The sequence below is a fragment of the Macrobrachium nipponense genome, chromosome 8 (genome assembly GCF_015104395.2).
Source record: "Macrobrachium nipponense isolate FS-2020 chromosome 8, ASM1510439v2, whole genome shotgun sequence".
Lineage (NCBI taxonomy): Eukaryota > Metazoa > Arthropoda > Malacostraca > Decapoda > Palaemonidae > Macrobrachium > Macrobrachium nipponense.
This window is the reverse complement of record NC_087203.1, coordinates 14,100,300-14,112,799: the sequence shown is the minus strand read 5'-3', so window position 1 is coordinate 14,112,799 and position 12,500 is coordinate 14,100,300. Positions and strand designations below refer to the sequence as shown.

The window sequence follows — 12,500 nt, the reverse complement described above, 5'->3', positions numbered from 1 at the left end:
TCTTGGCAGAGTTTGGAACATGCAAATTTGTTTGTAGGCACCACCTGGTACCTATGGGCCGCTAAGGTCTTCGCCCCCTTTCTGTAGTTTATTATGATAGCCGTAGTCAGAGTGTATAGTTGATTTATTCTAGGAATTCAATTTTCTAGAGATTTTCACGTTTGGGTGTTCTTGTGCGAGTGTAAAGCTATACCCTACTAGGTACCTAACTTGTGTATGAATAGGCTAGAACGGCTGTTGTATTTCTGTCTTACGTGGCCAAGCTCAGGATAGCCTAGGCTTAGCTAGGCCTTCTACTCACTTAGTTTAGAAAGTCGACCCCCTTGGAAGCCTCCCCCTACCCCTACTCCTACTGTAGTATGCCGAGTAGAGAGAGAGAGAGGGTTAGGGTAAACGACCCGACGGCGACATGCTCACTCTCATAACCACTTTTTTCCGCTATTAGGGTAGAACATCACAGCAGGCCACCTACAATCAATGCAAGCCACCCTCCGAAAAAGTACATTATAACGCGTCCTGACACCCGAGATGGGCATCAGTCGCGACTTGTTGTTGGTGAGAAACGGAGCTAAAGACCTCTACTCTCCTTTCGAAGTAAGTATTTTCTCCAAAGTTAGAAATTAAGGCCAAATTTTAAGATTTAAACAGAGGGTACTGAAAACGGTCTCAAACGTAGTGCAAATCTCACCAAAACGCGTTCAACATTTTTACTTAGGGGAAACATCACGACAGGCCAACCCTCATCACGGTAGACGGGTCTTATTCACTCGATATTTAATTGGTGAAACATGAATACAATTGCAACTCTAAGCATACCATTTAAAAGACTGAAGTTTCGTCAACATATTGTGATATATGAAAGCCCCATACGAAACTAAAATAAGCATGTGAGCTCTTCGTAAATATGTTTTCAAGGCAGTTTTGAAATCCAATATGGCGGCTACGTTTTGCATGGACGGTTTCTCATCAGTGACGGCCACCATCTTTCCCAGCCTTCCCAGCACTCATTTGAACAATGTTAGCGTATGTATGTAACCTTTATTGATCTTACTCAAGATTGCAGTTGTAATCAGCACAATAAAACAACATTTTGTTGCCTATATTAGTGAAAGTATGAAACTTGTTATTCCCGGGGTTATGGTTGGAACTGAATTCATTCTTACCTTGTAATCGGCGGTTTTTATCCTTACTGCCATCACAACTGAAACTCCACAGTGCTTATTTGATTGTTATTATACACATTTTGGTCTCAGTTCACTCCACATTGCACTTTAAACCCATTGCTGTTCCTGGTTTCTAAGCGCGCGCGCCATAAACACAATTTCGAACAGCAGACGACGAAACTGCAAAGTTATTCCCTAAACTGTTACTTTACTCGTTATTTAGTTTAAATTTACTTTGTTATTTAAAAATTTTGATTTAATTCATGTATATTATCCCTTTTTTGCAACCAAATTACCCCGAAAAATTACAGATATTTCTAAAGTAGATAAAATCAAATGTTTTCTAACGTTTTCGTACATCTGGCTGCCGAAAACCATAGAGGAACCACTACGTTTTTTTTTTTTTTTTTGCTTTTTTGTTTTTGCTAGCACTTTTCATTGATTTCAGTCTTTATTAGTATTTTGAATTTCTTTAATAATCGTATGCCAGAAATAAATGTAACCTGTAATGTTTGCATGCTTTAATGTTTGCATGCTAAGAATGGCAAAATCATCGTTGCCACATTAGTGGAGGCTTCACACATACGCCGTTCCATTATTATCCTGTTAAGCGTCCGCCCCTGATGAGCTCGCTGCTAAACAGTACCGTTCAACCTCCTTTTTTTTGTAATCAGCGATCATAGCACTGATGATAGTTTTTCAAAGTTAATATTTATTTTTATGCTTGTTATTCATACTGTAATTAACTGTAGGAAATTCTCTCTCTCTCTCTCTCCCTCCTCTCTCTCTCTCTCTCTCTCTCTCTCTCTCTCTCTCTCTCTCGGAGTCCAGTCACTCGGCAAAGAAAAGTCATCTTCACTCCCGCAATTGGAAGAAAAGTTTGTATCATCACTGGAGGATTCAAAACTAGAGCTCTCATCATCAAATAGGTTATCAATATCACACTCCTCATCTAGTATTTGATTGATCTCACCTGAAGAAATATGCCCACCTCTTTGGGACATTCATTGTGAAAGACGCGAAATCCAATTTGTCTCGATAAACGCCCGAAGCGTATTGAAAGAAAACCAACAAGGACAGGCAGTTTTCTAGCATAAGCGACCACCAAGAAAGAGTTGCCAGGCTGGAAATAAGTTTCCCATGTGCTGAGAGTGTTACCAAATGATGTTCCTACACTTTCTATACGAGTAAACGTATTATTACGGGGCTGACGGCTTGACAAGCACAGTTAAAGTCTTGAACGTAATATCCCGTTGAAGGCGCTACCGAGTAGATCGCGGTAAACGTATTATTACGTGGGTGACGCCTAACAGGTTATAAACTGTTTTCATGAATTCTAGTTGTCATAGTAATGCAATAATGATAAAATTGCTTTAATATTTATGTATATATACTTCCAATACATAGCCTAATTTCACCAATTTCAACGTTTTGTGTGTAGTCTTATGCCCAGTTTGGAGGGTCAACACATGCCGAATGGCAGCAGGAGAGAGAGAGAGAGAGAGAGAGATGAGAGAGAAGGAGGCGAGAGAGAGAGAGAGAGAGAGAGAGGAGAGAGAGGAGAAAGGAAGGCGGAGGAACGAAGAAGAAAAGGGATGGCGGTGGAGGGGAGGGGGGGGGGGGGGGGTTGGGGAGAGGGTAGGTGGAGCTTTATAATACGCGTGTTTCGTATCCATTTCTGCATAATGGAGTTTTTGTCTCTTGGTACAAGGACAAGTGTCGTTATTCTTTATGATTAGTGATTCACGATACCCTTATAAATTACGGCACTGGGTGTAATGCACTATAGCAAAATCTCGTTCTGTTAAGAGTGTTCGTTACAGAAATAGGTATTGCCCAAAAACGTGCTTGCACTGTCTCTGAAACCCATAGTAGACATGCTGCTTAGTTGTCAATCAAGTTTTTATAACCAAGTATTTTTTACAAGCTAGCTATTGAATAAATTTGTATTTTTCTCAGTCAAAACATATGCCCCTCAATGCTAACTTTCCTCTTTTAATTAACGACTTTCTGGTCATTGCAAAATTCGGCCCATAATTTCTTATGGTGCGAAAACAGACAGAGGCCCATGGACCGAAAACGATTGCGTCACACTACGGCGATAATCCAGCAGTAAAACATCTTCATATATCCAAAAAGTAAATAATAAAGATATATATGCGCATTACGATTATAACAATTACATGTATAGCTGATAACAATCTGCATGAATAACTGGTAAACTGTTCTGCAATGACAGTTGAGTATAGCAATTATTTACAATAGGTACGAAAGTCAAGATGTCGTGACGTCATAATACAGAACTTGAAAGAACGTTCTAATTCAGAAAAATAATTACTTAAATTTGAGTCAGAGTCGAGTTACTTTTTCAATAACGAATATTTTCAAATTAATCATCATAAATATGTAAAATATTGATGTTTTACTACTTATTTAAAAATTAGCCAAGAGCACGCTTCTCGTCATCTTCTACCCAAACAGCTGTTTACGCCTTGCTTGTTGTTGATGAGAAATCATGTTTCGATTGTTGTGATAAAAGTGTTCCAGCGTCTGTGGGTACAAGTGGTGTGCGGATTTATCACAGGAAATGGAAAGTTTGTTGACACAAGCGACTCCGTAAACATCGAGATGGCGTCAATCTTCGAAACATTTTTAGTTGTAAGTAAAAATTTCTAAAGCGTTTTGGTGAGATTTCCACTGCCGTGGGCGCCATTTTTCAGTACCCTCTCGTTTAATCTTAAAATTTGGCCTTAATTTCTAACTTTGGAGAAAATACTTACTTCGAAAGGAGAGTAGAGGTCTTTAGCTCCGTTTCTCACCAACAACAAGTCGCGACTGATGCCCATCTCGGGTGTCAGGACGCGTTATAATGTACTTTTTCGGAGGGTGGCTTGCATTGATTGTAGGTGGCCTGCTTGGCCTGCTGTGATGTTCTACCCTACAACTCGAGGTATTTAGAAGATTGACGCCATCTCGATGTTTACGGAGTAGCTTGTGTCAATAAACTAACCATTTCCTGTGATAAATCCGCACACCACTTGTACCCACAGACGCTGGAGCACTTTTATCACAACAATCGAAACACGATTTCTCATCAACAACAAGCCAGGCGTAAACAGCTGTTTGGGTAGAAGATGACGAGAAGCGTGCTCTTGGCTAATTTTTAAATAAGTAGTAAAACATCAATATTTTACATATTTATGATGATTAATTTGAAAATATTCGTTATTGAAAAAGTAACTCGACTCTGACTCAAATTTAAGTAATTATTTTTCTGAATTAGAACGTTCTTTCAAGTTCTGTATTATGACGTCACGACATCTTGACTTTCGTACCTATTGTAAATAATTGCTATACTCAACTGTCATTGCAGAACAGTTTACCTGTTATTCTTGCAGATTGTTATCAGCTATACATGTAATTGTTATAATCGTAATGCGCATATATATCTTTATTATTTACTTTTTGGATATATGAGAATGTTTTTACTGCTGGATTATCGCCGTAGTGTGACGCAATTGTTTTCGGTCCATGGGCCTCTGTCTGTTTTCGCACCATAAGAAATTATGGGGCCGAATTTGCAATGACCAGAAAGTTCGTTAAAAGGAGGAAAGTTAGCATTGAGGGGCATATGTTTTGACTGAGAAAAATACAAATTTATTCAATAGCTAGCTTGTAAAAAATACTTGGTTATAAAAAAAAACTTGATTGACAACTAAGCAGCATGTCTACTATGGGTTTCAGAGACAGTGCAAGCACGTTTTTGGGCAATACCTATTTCTGTAACGAACACTCGTAACAGAACGAGATTTTGCTATAGTGCATTACACCCAGTGCCGTAATTTATAAGGGTATCGTGAATCACTAATCGTAAAGAATAACGACACTTGTCCTTGTACCAAGAAACAAAAACTCCATTATGCAGAAATGGATACGAACACGCGTATAAAGCTCCACCTACCCTCTCCTCCACCGCCACCCCTTTCCTTCGTTCCTTCGCCTTCCTCTCTCTCTCTCTCTCTCTCTCTTCTCTCTCTCTCTCTCTCTCTCTCTCTCTCTGTTGCCATTCGGTATGTGTTGACCCTCCAAACTGGGTATAAGACTACACACAAAATGGTGAAATTAGGCTATGTATTGGAAGTATATATACATAAATATTAAAGCAATTTTATCATTATTGCATTACTATGACAACTAGAATTCATGGAAACAGTTTATAATAATGGAACGGCGTATGTGTGAAGCCTCCACTAATGTGGCAACGATGATTTTGCCATTCTTAGCATGCAAACATTAAAGCATGCAAACATTAAGGTTACATTTATTTCTGGCATACGATTATTAAAGAATTCAAAATACTAATAAGACTGAAATCAATGAAAAGTGCTAGCAAAAACAAAAAAGCAAAAAAAAAAAAAAAAAACGTAGCGAGTCGTTCCTCTATGCACTTTTCCGTATTCGTTCCTCTATGGTTTTCGGGCAGCCAGATGTACGAAACGTTAGAAACATTTGATTTTATCTACGTTAGAAATATCTGTAATTTTTCGGGGTAATTTGGTTGCAAAAAAGGGATAATATACATGAATTAAATCAAAATTTTTAAATAACAATGTAAATTTAAACTAAATAACGTGTAAATAACAGTTTAGGGAATAAAACTTTGCAGTTTCGTCGTCTGTCGTCGTCTGCTGTTTGTATTGTGTTTATGGCGCGCGCGCTTAGAAACCAGGAACAGCAACGGGTTTAAAGTGCAATGTGGAGTGAACTGAGACCAAAATGTGTATAATAACAATCAAATAAGCACTGGGGAGTTTCAGTTGTGATGGCAGTAAGGATAAAAACCGCCGATTACAAGGTAAGAATGAATTCAGTTCCAACCATAACCCCGGGAATAACAAGTTTCATACTTTCACTAATATAGGCAACAAAATGTTGTTTTATTGTGCTGATTACAACTGCAATCTTGAGTAAGATCAATAAACGTTACATACATACGCTAACATTGTTCAACTGAGTGCTGGGAAGGCTGGGGAAAGATGGTGGCCGTCACTGATGAGAACCGTCCATGAAAAAGTAGCCGCCATATTGGATTTCAAAACTGCCTTGAAAACATATTTTTATTTTACGAAGAGCTCACATGCTTATTTTTAGTTCGTATGGGGCTTTCATATATCACAAATATGTTGACGAAACTTCAGTCTTTTAAAAATGGTATGCTTAGAGTTGCAATTGTATTCATGTTTCACCAATTAAATATCGAGTGAATAAGACCCGTCTACCGTGATGAGGGGCTTGGCCTGTCGTGATGTTTCCCCCTAAATTACAATTAAATATCTAAGCATACCGTTCAAAAGATTTTAGTTTTGTTAACAAAATGAGATATAGGGTAAAACATCACAGCAAGGTGCCAAAGCAGGCCACCTACAATCAACACCTAGCCACCCTCGAAAAAAAGTACATTATAACGCGTCCTGACACCCGAGATGGGCATCAGTCGTGACTTGTTGTTGGTGAGAAACGGAGCTAAAGACCTCTACTCTCCTTTCGAAGTAAGTATTTTCTCCAAAGTTAGAAATTAAGGCCAAATTTTAAGATTTAAACAGAGGGTACTGAAAATGGTGCCCACGGCAGTGGAAATCTCACCAAACGGCTTTGAAAATTTTTGGGCGTTGTAAACAACTAAAAATGTGTTTCGAAGATTGACGCCATCTCGATGTTTACGGAGTCGCTTGTGTCAACAAACTTTTCCATTTCCTGTGATAAATCCGCACACACTTGTACCCACAGACGCTGGAGCACTTTTATCACAACAATCGAAACACGATTTCTCACCAACAAGAAGCCAGGAGTAAAAAACAGCTGTTTTTTGGTAGAAGATGACGAGAAGCGTGCTCTTAGCTAATTTTTAAATAAGTAGTAAAACATCAATATTTTACATATTTATGATGATTAATTTGAAAATATTCGTTATTGAAAAAGTAACTCGACTCTGACTCAAATTTAAGTAATTATTTTTCTGAATTAGAACGTTCTTTCAAGTTCTGTATTACTGACGTCACGACAATCTTGACTTTCGTACCTATTGTAAATAATTGCTATACTCAACTGTCATTGCAGAACAGTTTACCAGTTATTCATGCAGATTGTTATCAGCTATACATGTAATTGTTATAATCGTAATGCGCATATATATCTTTATTATTTACTTTTTGGATATATGAAGATGTTTTACTGCTGGATTATCGCCGTAGTGTGACGCACTCGTTTTGGGTCCATGGGCCTCTTGTCTGTTTTCGCACCATAAGAAATTATGGGGCCGAATTTGCAATGACCAGAAAGTCGTTAAAGAGGAAAGTTAGCATTGAGGGCATATGTTTTGACTGAGAAAAATACAAATTTATTCAATAGCTAGCTTGTAAAAAATACTTGGTTATAAAAACTTGATTGACAAGCATGTCTACTATGGGTTTCAGAGACAGTGCAAAGCACGTTTTTGGGCAATACCTACCTATTTCTGTAACGAACCTCTTCTTAACAGAACGAGATTTTGCTATAGTGCATTACAACCCAGTGCCGTAATTTATAAGGGTATCGTGAATCACTAATTGTAAAGAATAACGACACTTGTCCTTGTACCAAGAGACAAAAACATTCCATTATGCAGAAATGGATACGAACACGCGTATAAAGCTCCACCTACCCTCTCTCCCCCCCCCGGCCCCAACCCCCCCCCCCCCCCCCTTCCACCGCAATCCCTTTTCTTCTTCGCTTCGTTCCTCCGCCTTCCTTTCTCTCTCTCTCTCTCTCTCTCTCTCTCTCTCTCTCTCTCTCTGTTGCCATTCGGTATGTGTTGACCCTCCAAACTGGGTATAAGACTACACACAAAACGTTGAAATTGGTGAAATTGAGGCTATGTATTGGAAGTATATATACATAAATATTAAAGCAATTTTATCATTATTGCATTACTATGACAACTAGAATTCATGAAACAGTTTATAAACCTGTTAAGCGTCACCCACGTAAGTAATACGTTTACCGCGATCTACTCGGTAGCGCCTTCAACGGGATATTACGTTCAAGACTTTAACTGTGCTTGTCAAGCCGTCAGCCCCGTAATAATACGTTTACTCGTATAGAAAGTGTAGGAACATCATTTTGGTAACACTCTCAGCACATGGAAACACTTATTTCCAGCCTGGCAACTCTTTCCTGGTGTCGCTTATGCTAGAAAACTGCCTGTCCCCTGTTGGTTTTCTTTCAATACGCTTCGGGCGTTTATAGAGACAAATTGGATTTCGCGTCTTTCACAATGAATGTCCCAAAAGAGGAGGCATATTTCTTCAGGTGAGATCAATCAAATACTAGATGAGGAGTGGTGATATTGATAACCTATTTGATGATGAGAGCTCTAGTTCTGAATCCTCCATGATGATACAAACTTTTGTTTTTCTTCCAATTGCGGGAGTGAAGATGACTTTTCTTTGCCGAGTGACTGGACTCCGAGAGAGAGAGAGAGAGAGAGAGAGAGGAGAGAGAGAGAGAGAGAGAGAGAGAGAGAGAGAGAGAGAGAGAGAGAGAGAAATTTCCTACAGTTAATTACAGTATGAATAACAAGCATAAAAAGCAATATAACTTTGAAAAACTATCATCAGTGCTATGATCGCTGATTACAAAAAAAGCGTGACGGTACGTTAGCAGCGAGCTCATCAGGGGCGGACGCTTAACAGGATAATAATGGAACGGCGTATGTGTGGAAGCCTCCACTAATGTGGCAACGATGATTTTGCCATTCTTAGCATGCAAACATTAAGCATGCAAACATTAAAGGTTACATTTATTTCTGGCATACGATTATTAAAGAAATTCAAAATACTAATAAAGACTGAAATCAATGAAAAGTGCTAGCAAAACAAAAAAGCAAAAAAAAAAAAAAAAAACATAGTCGTTCCTCTGCACTTTTCCGTATTCGTTCCTCTATGGTTTTTCGGCAGTCAGATGTATCGGAAAACGTTAGAAACATTTGATTTTATCTACTTTAGAAATATCTGTAATTTTTCAGGGGTTAATTTGGTTGCAAAAAAGGGAATAATATACATGAATTAAATCAAAATTTTTAAATAACAAAGTAAATTTAAACTAAATAAACGAGTAAAGTAAACGAGTTTAGGGATAAAACTTTGCAGTTTCGTCGTCTGTCGTCGTCTGCTGTTCGAAATTGTGTTTATATGGCGCGCGCGCCTTAGAAACCAGGAACAGCAACAGGTTTAAAGTGCAATGTGGAGTGAACTGAGACCAAAATGTGTATAATAACAATCAAATAAGCACTGTGGAGTTTTCAGTTGTGATGGCTAGTAAGGATAAAAACCGCCGATTACAAGGTAAGAATGAATTCAGTTCCAACCATAAACCCGGGAATAACAAGTTTTCATACTTTCACTAATATAGGCAACAAATGTTTATTGTGCTGATTACAACTGCAATCTTGAGTAAGATCAATAAACGTTACATAACATAACGCTAAACATTGTTCAAATGAGTGCTGGAAGGCTGGGGAAAGATGGTGGCCGTCACTGATGAGAAACCGTCCATGCAAAACGTAGCCGCCATATTGGATTTCAAAACTGCCTTGAAAACATATTTTACGAAGAGCTCACATGCTTATTTTAGTTCGTATGGGGCTTTCATATATCACAATAGTTGACGAACTTCAGTCTTTTAAATGGTATGCTTAGAGTTGCAATTGTATTCATGTTTCACCAATTAAATATCGACGTGGAATAAGACCCATCTACCGTGATGAGGGTTGGCCTGTCGTGATGTTCTACCCTAGGAAACTGCCATACTAGGGTAAACAACCGCATGGCCTGTATCAACTCTGCGACGATCACGGCATGCCACCCTCCGATAAAGTACTTAGGGTAAAAAACCGTAGGGTCCAGAGTGGACCATGTACGATCAGCTTGGACAATCCCCAAAAAAGTACATTATAAACGCGTCCTGACATCGAGATGGGCATCAGTCGCGCTTGTTGTTGGTGAGAAACGGAGCTAAAGACCTCTACTCTCCTTTCGAAGTAAGTATTTTCTCCAAAGTTAGAAATTAAGGCCAAATTTTAAGATTTAAACAGAAGGTAGTGAAAACGGTCTCAAACGTAGTGCAAATCTCACTAAAACGCATTCAACATCTCGATGTTTACGGAGTCGCTTGTGTCAATAAACTAACCATTTCCTGTGATAAATCCGCACACCACTTGTACCCACAGATGCTGGGGCACTTTTATCACAACAAACGGAAAACTTTCCCTCACCAAGTAAACAACTTGTTTTGTAGAAGACGACGACGAAGCATGCACTTCGATAATTTTTTAAATAAATAGTAAAACATCAATATTTTACATATTTATGATGATTAATTTGAAAATATTCGTTATTGGAAAAGTAACTCGATTCTGACTCAAATTTAAGTAATCATTTTTTGGAAATAGAACGTTCTTTTAAGTCCTGTATTATGACGTCACGACACCTTGACTTTCGTACCTATTGTAAATAATTGCTTTACTCAACTTTCTTGCAGAACAGTTTACCAGTTTTATTCATGCAGTTGTTCCGATACGTAATACAAACCATCGGTCCTTTAACAATAGGAAGTAGCTAGCGGCAGCTGGAACGGTCGTAGCTTCGAACAAGGGGAGAACGGTAGTTTAACTGCTTGTCCGACAGTCGCGCGCCGCGCGACTGGGAGGTAAACAAATCACTTTTGCTTTCGGCCGCGGGTGTGAAAGGACGTGTTCGTCATCGCTCTCTGCCCGCTTCATCGTCGTATGCTTTGTTTATATTGTGTTTTCTACTAATTGTTTGTTTGACTTGAAAATGAAAACTGTAAGTACACTGTTTTCATTTTCATTACTTAATTATGAACCAACCCCATGGAGTTATCGCCGTAGATGCGGCGATTTCCTCTCTTTTCATGAATTGAACCCTTGAATTATGTCTCGGTGCCGAGGGCGGGCGCGCTCTTCGCCGAGTCATGTATTTTGGGCGAAAGTGTGTAATTGAAAAATGTAAGTATCTTTTCATTATATTTTTGCCCTGTGCGTTCGTTACGAGAGTGTGATTGCGCTCGGCACGAGCCTTTTAATTTTGTATAATAGAATGCAATGAAAGTGGATTCGCAATTGCAATATTCTTTTCATTTTCATTTATTTATTTGCATGAAATTTAATTTGGATCAATTTTCGTTCTTACCCGGGAATTGATCCTTACGATTTTTTTATGTGAAATGAAATCGCAAGTGCAGTATTCTGTTTCATTTTCATATATATTTTATGATAGCATCATATTATTGGATCAAGTTGCCGTTCTTACCCGGGAAATTGATCTTTTCCCCCTTTAAGTTCTATGAAGTGAATCGCAAGGGCAGTATTCTGTTTCATTTTCATATTACTTTTCACTGCTGTGCGGGGGTAGGGGAAGCGAAGGTCTGCCAGGAAGTCGCGGAAAGCTCTCCCGCGACTCCCTTGGTATCCATTCTTCGTCTTCCTTCCTGCCCCCCGCTCAGCTTCTTCGTTGTATTTTGTATTTGGGGTCTTCCTTGCGTTCGGGGTGGGGGCATGTCTTCCCCCCGTGCGTGAGGGAAACCCCTCTTACTAATCTATCTATGTTACCGCAGGTGCTACATCCGTGGGAGACGACCTTGGACAGGTATGGACCACCGCGGAGGCAGGGCGTGCCTAGCATCCACGGGCTGCTGCAGCGTCTAGTGAGGTCTGGGGCGGTCTCCACTACTACCACGGCCGCTTATGCTGCTCCCCCCCCCTCCTGGTCTACACTCCCCATGCTGTGTCGATGACGCCGTCTGCCGCTACTAGGGCCGCAGCCGTACCGAGGTGGGGTTGCCGCCGCCGCCTGTGTTTTCTTGTGTTGCCTGCCCCAGACTTCCGCTGTTCCAGCAGCTCGCCCCTAGACCGGCCGCCAGGACCCAGGTTCCGCTGGCTGCCGATGATTCTACGAGGCGATCGCTGGGCCTGCCGTACCTGCCGCTGATGTGATTCCCGCTGTTGGCTTGGCTGTTCCTTCTGGGTCTACCGCGTGCCGCTGTTCCTGCCGCTCCTGAGCTGGTTGCTGTTCCTGTCGCTCCTGGTTCCTGTGCCTGTCCATGCTGGTCCTGCCCACGGTGTGTCTTCCCCAGTCCCAGGTCCTTCCGGACAGGTGCAGTCGGGCCGTGTTGCTTCGGCAATAGCCCCGGCTCCGCCTGGATGGAGGACCTGACGACTGTCCTGCGTGAGCTGACGAGGAAGAGGAGAAGAGGAAGCTGTCATCTTTGTCTTCATCGTCT

The 12,500-nt window shown here is 40.2% G+C and overlaps 1 protein-coding gene across 2 annotated transcripts in view; it reads left to right on the top strand.

Annotated features, from left to right (window-relative positions):
- The window catches only part of LOC135222618 (leukocyte receptor cluster member 8 homolog), a 93,296-nt gene that overhangs the window by 202 nt on the left and 80,594 nt on the right, over positions 1-12,500 (top strand). The window lies entirely within an intron of this gene.